The sequence below is a fragment of the Marmota marmota genome, unplaced genomic scaffold (genome assembly GCF_001458135.2).
Source record: "Marmota marmota marmota unplaced genomic scaffold, marMar, whole genome shotgun sequence".
Lineage (NCBI taxonomy): Eukaryota > Metazoa > Chordata > Mammalia > Rodentia > Sciuridae > Marmota > Marmota marmota.
In genome coordinates, this window is record NW_026000057.1 from 36,505,762 (window position 1) to 36,515,340 (window position 9,579).

General features: G+C 34.9%; 1 non-coding gene across 1 annotated transcript; it reads right to left on the reverse strand.

Annotated features, from left to right (window-relative positions):
• Positions 1 to 1,075: 1,075 nt before the first annotated feature.
• LOC125619853 lies at positions 1,076 to 1,181 on the reverse strand. The gene has a single exon (XR_007351443.1). It is a non-coding gene; the product is annotated as a U6 spliceosomal RNA (small nuclear RNA).
• Positions 1,182 to 9,579: the final 8,398 nt, after the last annotated feature.

Below are 9,579 nucleotides of genomic sequence, written 5' to 3' on the forward strand. Positions count from 1 at the left end.
TTTGGGTATAGACCGAGGAGTGGGATAGCTGGGTCAAATTGTGGTTCCATTCCGAGTTCTAAGGAATCTCCATTCTGCTTTCCATATTGGTTGTAGCAATTTTCAGTCCTACCAGCAGTGTATGAGTGTGCCTTTCCCCCACATCCTTACCAACACTTATTGTTGTTTGTATTCTTGATAGCTACCATTCTGACTGGCATGAGATGAGATCTTAGTTTTGATTTGAATTTCTCTAATTACTAAAGATGTTGAACATTTTTTCATTTATTTTTTGGTGGAATGTATATTGTCTTCTATTCAGCTCTTTAGCTCATTTATTTATTGGGTTGTTTGTATTTTTAGTGTTAAGTTTTTTGAGTTCTTTATATATCCTAGAGACTAATGCTCTAGCTCTCATGTGTGTGACAAAAATTTGCTCCCAAAACGTAGGCTCTCTCTTCACCTCATTGATTGTTTCTTTTGCAGATAAGAAGCTTTTTAGTTTGAGTCCATCCCATTTATTAAATATTGATTTTATTTCTTTTGATTTATGAGTCTTATTAAGGAAGTTGGAGCCTAATTGAATGTGATGAAGATTTGGGCCTAATTTTTGCTCTGTTAGGCACAGGATCTCTGGTCTAATTCTTAGGTCCTTGATCCACTTTGAGTTGAGTTTTATGCATGGTGAGAGAGAGGAGTTTAATTTCATTTTGTTGCATATGGATTTCCAGTTTTGCCAACACTATTTGTTGAAGAGGCTCTCATTTCTCCAATGTATATATTTTTGGCACCTTTGTCTAGTATGATATAACTGTATTTATGTGGGTTTTTCTCTGTGTCTTCTATTCTGTACCATTGGTTTACATGTCTATTTTGGTGCCAATATCATCCTGCTTTTTTTTTTTTTTTGTTACTATAGCTTTGTAGTATAGTTTAAGGTCTGGTATTGCCTCCTGCTTTCCTCTTCTTGCTAAGGATTACTTTGGCTCTTCTGGGTCTCTTATTTTTCCAAATGAATTTCATGATTGCTTTTTCTATTTCTATAAGGAATGATGTTGGAATTTTAATTTTAATTGTATTGCATCTGTTTAGCACTAAAAATATGGAATGCTTCACAAATTTGCATGTCATCCTTGTGCGGGGCCATGCTAATCTTCTCTGTGTCATTTTAATTTTAGTATATGTGCTGCTGAAGTGAGCAGTGAATTTACTTGTGTATCACCTTGATCTACATTAATCTTCGTGAGCTTGAGGTTGGGACATTTATTTTGGTATCTCCAGGGCCTAGCGCAATATCTGGTTGACAGTATGCATACAGTAAATATTTTGTTAAAGGAATATGTACAGCAAGAGTAGAAATTACACTTCACTGAAATAGTTTGGAAGTTAGAGAGGAGTCCCAGAAGAGATGGCAGTTATATTGGACATAGAATGAAAATTATGAGTGAGTAATAGGATGTTCATGGGTAGAATACATTCCAGAGCGGGGCACAAACAATTGAAATTTCTTTCCTGAAAAATAGCTACACTGTATAAGAAATTAAAATGATAAATTTGTGTTTCACCTCCATTTTTTATTCTACTTATGTTTTGGAAGTAATATCGAGAGAGAAGAAGCCACAATAATGGCAAGTAGGTCAAATTCTGTTCCATTTTTGTCCAGATCCAAAGAACGCATTCCATGAAATCTTGTTCTTTCATCCTTTTGTCTTAAAAACAAAAAAGGAGAGAGAGAGAGAGAGAGAAGAAGAAGAAGAAGAAGAAGAAGAAGAAGAAGAAGAAGAAGAAGAAGAAGAAGAAGAAGAAGAAGGAGAAGAAGAAGAAGAAGAGATCCATGCTATGGTTCATCCAGATGAATCTTTAAGAGAACCTCACATGAAGATGGATTGTTTTTTATAAATAAATTTTATTGACATCATAGGTTCAGTAGTAGGTACTAAACAATGAATCAAAAGCTCAAAAGCCTTAATAATAGCATAACAACCACCAGCTGAACCAGAAAGTTATTAAAATGGCATCATGCTCACATCTCCAATTAGTTTACCTACATATGTGATCAATTAAGTTAGATCCTCAAATTAAATCCCAATTATGTTTGTTTACTTCTCTTTAAGAGATATTCAGTAAAGTCCAACTGGAAAATCAGACATTCATTTTTTCCTTAGGCGCTTTGGCAACATTTTAATTAGAAAAAAGTTTAGTTACTTGATAAAAATAATTAAAATGTCCATAAAAATCTACTTATTTTTGCCATTCTTTAAGCTCTTTTCAGGCATCTAGAAGACACCATACATGAAAAAGTGGTCTAAGCTTGCTTATGTGACTTTTAATATCAAAACTTTATTATTTAGTTCCCCAAGTCCCTATAGAATAAGCTTCTAGTATTTTAGTGAAAAAATAGACATGCCAGAAATTGTGCCAAGTATAGATGTATACAAACTTATGAAAAAGCAAATGCTCTGTACTAATACTGAGGATTCTTTATCAGCTATCTGTATTCTCTTTTTATGAACATTTTAGTTATGCTAAAATAAATTTAAGGAAAAAAGAAGTAAAAAGGCAGCTATAGTTAAACTGATAGAATACACTAACACTTAATAAAAGTGTGACTAGATATTCTCACAGTACTGTAACCAGGAATCATATCGAGAAGGGCCCTATTGTCTGACCTCACAGTTTGGGGAGTCAAAAGCCCCTGAATTTTCCTGACTTTGGAATCCCACAGCAATATCACTGTACTAGCTCAGCAGGCAGCAGCTCTGAGAGTCAGGTCAGAATAGCTGAGGGACTGTGAAACAAACTTCCTGAGATTTCTGTGTGGTGGGAAACTGGACTACAGTGTGTGGGAGAATGCAAGGTGTTTCCCTTTGGAATTTGTGGTTCACTGGGCCAGCTACTGGCGTCCGTGGAATGAGCAGTCATGAGTGACTGCATGTTGAAGCCATGGCTGGGAACACCCGTATTGTGGGATCACATGGAACCCACTGTTGCCCACCCCCTCAACACCCCACAGATCTTTGAGACTTTATAGCCTCTCTCTGCCCTTAGGGACATATGGGGTTACACTGCTCAACTGATGCTACCCCAGACCTCTGAGTGTGTAGCACAAAAACTCTGGGAAGAATCTTTGGAAGTTCTGCATTTGACCCTAGCTCCTTGGACATGCTATAGCATCAGTGTCTCCCCAGCTCTCTCTGTGTGTAGCCCAAATAGTTTGGAGAGAATGTCTATCTGGGGAGTTCTCCATTCAACCCTAGCTCATTCCAGTGTGCAAAGCATCTGAAAGGTATTCCAACTGCCTACAGCCACAAATCATCCCTGCTAATCACCCCATGAGTACCACAAAAGAATATAGATGAGGGTGAATAACAAACGCCTTGAATTTTCTCTGTCTGAGGGGTACACAGCCTAAAAGACATGGAGAGAAGCTTTGATAGTTACAGGTCAGAAATATGCATTCTTGCCTATTCATTCTAGCACCTTAATGGAGAGAAGATTTTTACTTTTTCGGAATGTTTATGTTGTTGTTGTTACTATTTTGTGTTTGCTTTTTTCCTTTTCTCTTTTTTAGAAATATTGAATCTCTCTTCTTTCTTTTCTTCTTTTTTTTTTTCCTATTTCACTTTTCCCTTGTTTTCCTTTTTATTCTCATTTTATTTTTTATTCTTTATTTTTCCCATTTTTTTTGCTTTTATCCAGTTTTGCTTTTTCCTTTTCTAAAATTATTTTTTAATCTTTCATTTATTTTACTTATTATTTATTTCATTTTATTTTACATTGTTTTCCCCCTTTATTTTATGTTGTCTGTGGTATTGCTATCACTATTATTTTTATTTGGTTATATTTTTATTTCTCTATTCATTTCTTTTTCTTTTCTTGAATTCTTTCTTTGCAGTGCTGGGGATTGAGCCTGACCCTTCATGCCCAGTTTGAAGGTGATCTGCCACTGTACTCTATTCCCAGCCCACCTGAGAGGAGTTTCAGTTGGCCTCAGTCAGGATCTAGTTCTGCTTGAACCTTGGCTTATACATCAACTTAAAAACAGAGGGATAGAGGTCTCTAGTGATAACCCATGTCAAAGTAGGCACAGCTGGGAAGGAATTTGAAATCCCATTCCTGGACACTCACCCTATAGCAATAGCAAAGAGAAATAGCACAACTACTGGGAGAAACCACATTAGGGAGTTTATCTCACCCAGGTCAGAAAGGTGAAGTTTTGTGTGTGTGTGTGTGTGTGTGTGTGTGTGTGTGTGTGTGTAATATTTTTAAAAAGCTGGCAAAGGATGTGAAGAAAAAGAATTCTTATACAATGTTGGTAGGACTGTAAGCTAATACATCCACTATGGAAAACAGTATGGAATTTCCTCAGAAAAGTTAGAACTTCCATGTGATCTAGCTATTCCAGCTATGAAACTCCTGGTTATATAACTGAAGGAAATGAAAATAACAAACAAAAGAGATGCTTGCACACTCATATTTATATTCACAACAGTGAAGTTCTGGAACCAGCCCAGGTGTGCGTCAACAAATAATTGGATAAAGAAAATATGGTGTGTGTATGTATGTATTGTGTGTGTGTGTGTGTATATATATATATATATATATATATATATATATATGCCCTTACTATACTGAATATATATATATATATATGTACACACACACTATACTGAAAAAATATATATATATATTTCTCCCCCACCCCCAGTGGAGTGTTACTCAGTCATAAAGAGAAACAAAATCCTGTCATTTTCAGGGAAATGAATGGAACTGGAGGGCAACATGTTAAGTGAAATAAGCTTAGAAGACACATATCACATATTTTCTCTTATGCGTGGAAACTTAAAGGGGTGGGGGAGAAGGAGGGAGGGTGAAAGTGAACTGAAAGTAGAATTATTAGGGAATAAGAAAAAACAGGGAGAGAAAGAGCGGGTAGAGGGAAGGTGGGCCTTATCATGGCAATTTATGTGTGTATATAAATGTTCCAGTGAAATCCATGACTTGTACAATTAATATTTCAATAATTATAATAAAATAAATTTAAAAATGCAATCACAAATAAAGTGTCCAATAATATAAAAGAGTATGTAGTCTCAGATTCAAATGTAAATTATAAAACTTATGCAACTCTTGTATGCCTTATTAACAATTAATATTAACTCACTAAATACATTATTCTTTTATTCAATAAACATTAAAAACCCATTATGTGCCCTGCACTTTTGTATTTTCTGTGTATAAAACCCTTGATAGAAGCTTTCAGGAATGAGAACACACATGACACATTTCTTTCATTAAGGAATCTTCCAATATAGGGTACATATGGCAAAAGCATGCAAAAACTATATTCCGAGACAGAAATGGATTTGTCATAAGAGATACACTCCTATTTCTTCTTATTATTACAGAGAATCTGTGTGGGAAGTTTATTCTCACAAGGATAGTCAGAGACTGAGAATCCATTATACAGAATGCGATCATTTCTGTCACACCCCAATAGCAAGGAGTCAAGGGGCCATGGGAAAGAAGGGGAAACACCAAGGTCATGGACACCTACTCCAAGAACTTTCTCACAGAACTAATTCAAACAGCCTGCCCTATCTTTAAGACTACTTGTACTTAGCAACTGTTAAGAAAACTGCAAACAGAGACCTTAAGATTTATATTAACTGCTGCTGTTCATCATTCAGAGATTGCCAGATTGTAAACACAGAAAATGCCAATAAACTTGTCTTCAAAATAACTTGCATAGATTTCTTTGTCCTTATAAAACTCCCAACCTTTTCTTTGTTCTCTGGACAAAGTAGACACCAGTGGCTTATGCATACATGTCTTCAATTACAATCTTGCTCTTTATTCTCAAGTAAAATTTCCTTTATTAGGAATTAATCTTTATATTTTAGCTTGATTTTGACATGACTTATGATATACATATTGTTGAGTTATAGCTGACATCATTTTTCACATGAATGAACCAGAAACACTTCAAAGTTAAACAAACAAACAAACAAACAAACAACAACAACAAAACCAAGCCTGACGCAGTGGTGCACACCTGTAATTCCAGCAGCTCAGGAGGGTGGGACAGGAGAATTGCAAGTTCAAAGACAGCCTCAGCAAATTGAGGTATTAAGCAACTCAGTGAGACCCTGTCTTTTTGAGTTGCTCAATGACTTGTCATCTAAAGGATAAAGTTCCACCCCTTCACATTCTGTGTAATTTTGTTCTTGATTTTTGTCCTTGCCTAACTCTGTAGCCTCATCTCTTAGAAATCTCTGTACCAAAATATTTGTTAGAAATACCAAACTGTACATTATCTTTTCTCAAAATTCTACTGCTCTTCTCAGAATCACCAAATCCAATAAATCATCCTGTGACCGCTGCCAACCAGCTAAGTGATGTTGTTTTCCTGTTTCTAGAGAAGACCTTGTGTCTCTCACTATGTTGCTGCATTCTTTTATAGTTGATTGTTACATCTACTTCACCCACCAGATTGTGAGATATTTCAGGTAAGGAATGTTTTGGTCATTTTTTTTTTTGTATCTGCAGCTTTTATCTTATAGTGTCTAATACAAAGTAAGCACTTAATGGAGTGGACTTGGAGAAATAGGAAAGATTTTAATGAAAGCAGCTCTTCCCCTCTATATTATCATAAAGACAGGATAATATGCCCTGAAAGGATTAGAAAATAAACATTTTTCCCAGTGTACCCATAAGACAAGGGAAGCATTTTCTTTTTCTTTTTCTAAATTTTATTTTTACACAAATGGAGCACAACTTTTTCATTTTTCTGGTTATACACGATGTAGAGTCATACTATTCATGCAATCATACACACACACACACCCTCCCTCCCCCTCCTCTCTGCCCAATCCAAAGAAGGGAAGCATTTTCTATAACAGTGTTAAACCACTGAAGAACTCAATGATACTAACATAGTCTAACCTAGATTAGAGAATCAAGTTGATAAAAAAATCTAAAAGAATTCTCTAATGTACTTATGATTTAATAATACTCAAATATCATTTTTTAGTTGCATCCAATTGTCAATGCACAATTGGATTATCAACTTCATAAGAAGCCTATTTTGACTCCCAGCATTTTATTTTATCATCATTCCTTGGACCTCTCTCAAAGAGAAAGTGTAGGGGCAATGGAAGAAGGAAAAATGATTCCATTTTGCTAGTTATTATAAAGTCTACTCTGATGATATATGTTGAAATCATTTGATTAAATAAGGACTTAAGTTATTTATAGATTTAAATATGTATGATAATCTTTCATTCAATTGCATGATGGCAGCAGTGTCATGGGGCTTCAGATGGCCAGGAAAGCATTCAATCTCAGACGCTTTCTTTCAGAAAGCAAACGCAAAATTAAGCATACAAAATGAAGTACACAAACCTGAAGAGTCATTGCCAGTGAGGCATCCTGTAATTTATGATTCATTCACTCCATGATAAATCTGTATGTGTTAGAATTTCAATAGTGAATATCAAAGTATTATTCATTTTGACCATTTCTTGTGTTCATTTCAATAATACTCCCCTTGGACATTGGCTCAGGCATGCTGGTATGAAATCAGCTATGTTGAAACAGTCAATGACATCACTGATTCGGGATTCTAGTTGAAAACTGGAATCAAAATGATGGATAATTAGAGTAAAAATAATAATGAATCAAAATGATGAATAAAGGACTGATGTTCCTTTGAATCCACAAATTCTAGCTCGTAATTTCTATGACACACCTGTACTCAGAAATGCCATTTTCTGTTCTCATGCTCTACTTCTATCACACCCTTGCAGATACCAGCACAACAAGGCTGTATTCCTTGTCTTCAAGTCCATAAGTGTGTAAAATAACCAAAAGTTTAAGGTGACACGACATCCTAGAAGTCACAAGTTGCTTGCAAAACTGGCACAATTTGCTAATCTAGTGCATATGCACCAAAAATATCCCAGAAAGAAAAAAAAAAACAACTCTGCATCTTATCACATTTATTGGAATCATCGAACCCATCTCTTAAAATAGTTTCTATTTTTTATAATGTTTTCTGATTTACAGAAAAATTGAGATGATACAACAAAGATATTTACATACCACAAAAATTTTTCCATTTCTAGTAATATTATTCAATAAATATGTTACATTGTTATAATTGACACAGAAATATTGATACATTAGTATCTGAAGTCCATAATTTATTCAGATTTACTTATTATTTTTGGATGTCCTGTTTCTACTTCATAGTTCTTACTAGCATATCACGTTTTTCTTGCTTTCCATGTCTCTGTAGGCTCTTCTTGTCTGGGACACAGATTTTCCTTGGTTCTGATGCTCCTGACAGATATTTTGTATGTTGTCCCTCTAGTTACCCTGAATTATTAGATCATGGGTATGTGTTTCAGGAATAAGACTACAGAGGTTAAGTGTTAATCCCATCATATCATTTAAGGAGTACATGGCACACCATGGTTTATCACCACTAATGTCACTCTTTATCACTGCCTTTGGTGGTATAGGTCCAATTTCTACAGTATAAGGTTAATCATTTCTTCTTCCTATTTGCAAACTACTGTATTCTTTGAAAGGAAGTCTCTGTGCACAGCCCACATGAGAGAAAGGGAGACTTATGTTACCATTCCTTAAGGGTAGAGTACCCACATGAATTCTTTGGAATTTTTCTGCATAGGCAAATTTCTCTTATCCCTGATTATTTATTTATTATATCATTTGTTTATTTAGCATGAAGAATTAATATTGAGTTTATATTTTGGGTAATAATGTAACATCGCTTCATGTTGCTTGACTTATTCCTGCTTTGGCCATGGGGACCTCCCTTCTGAGTCTCCTGTGCCTCTTTAACATATCTTCATCAATATCTTTTTCTTATGTTTTAACATCCTTCTGAATTTTCTGGATCTTCCAGGCTTACCTTGTATATTTCCCGCTCACCCTTAAAATTAGCTATTTATCCAAGGAACTTGGTTTCTTTTATTGAAGAATGCTATTAGAAACCAAAATCTGAACTCTAGCATGATCGTTGTTTCAGGGTTATCATTTACTTAGGCTCATTATCTGACAGGGGAAAATATGTGTATATTTTTACATGTTTACATACACACATATTTCTATATCTGCATTCATTTACTTATTGTTCAATTCTACATCATGTATATAGTATTATCAGAGTTATTAACCCGTATCTATATGGTAAACATTGGAACAACTAAAACACAGTGCTTCTGTGCAGTTTGCTTTGCTTTAAGCTTTAAAGATTGCACACATTCTCAAAATTACCTTTATAAGTACTCTTCTTGAAACCTCTTTCAATGAATCGCCCCCAACCCACCCATTTGGAACACTGTTAGATTTTCTTTTTACCATTGGCATTCTTTCCTGGAATTCTATAACTTCCTTAATTGCTTTTCATTTGCACACATTAAGATTCACTATTAGTACAATAACATTTTGCTGGTTTTGATAAGTGCATAAAGTCCACTTATCTATTCTATATGATATTCTCACATCCACTGTGAGAATATCATATGGTATAGATTAACTACTACCAATTAGCACATTTTAATGAAATAAGCT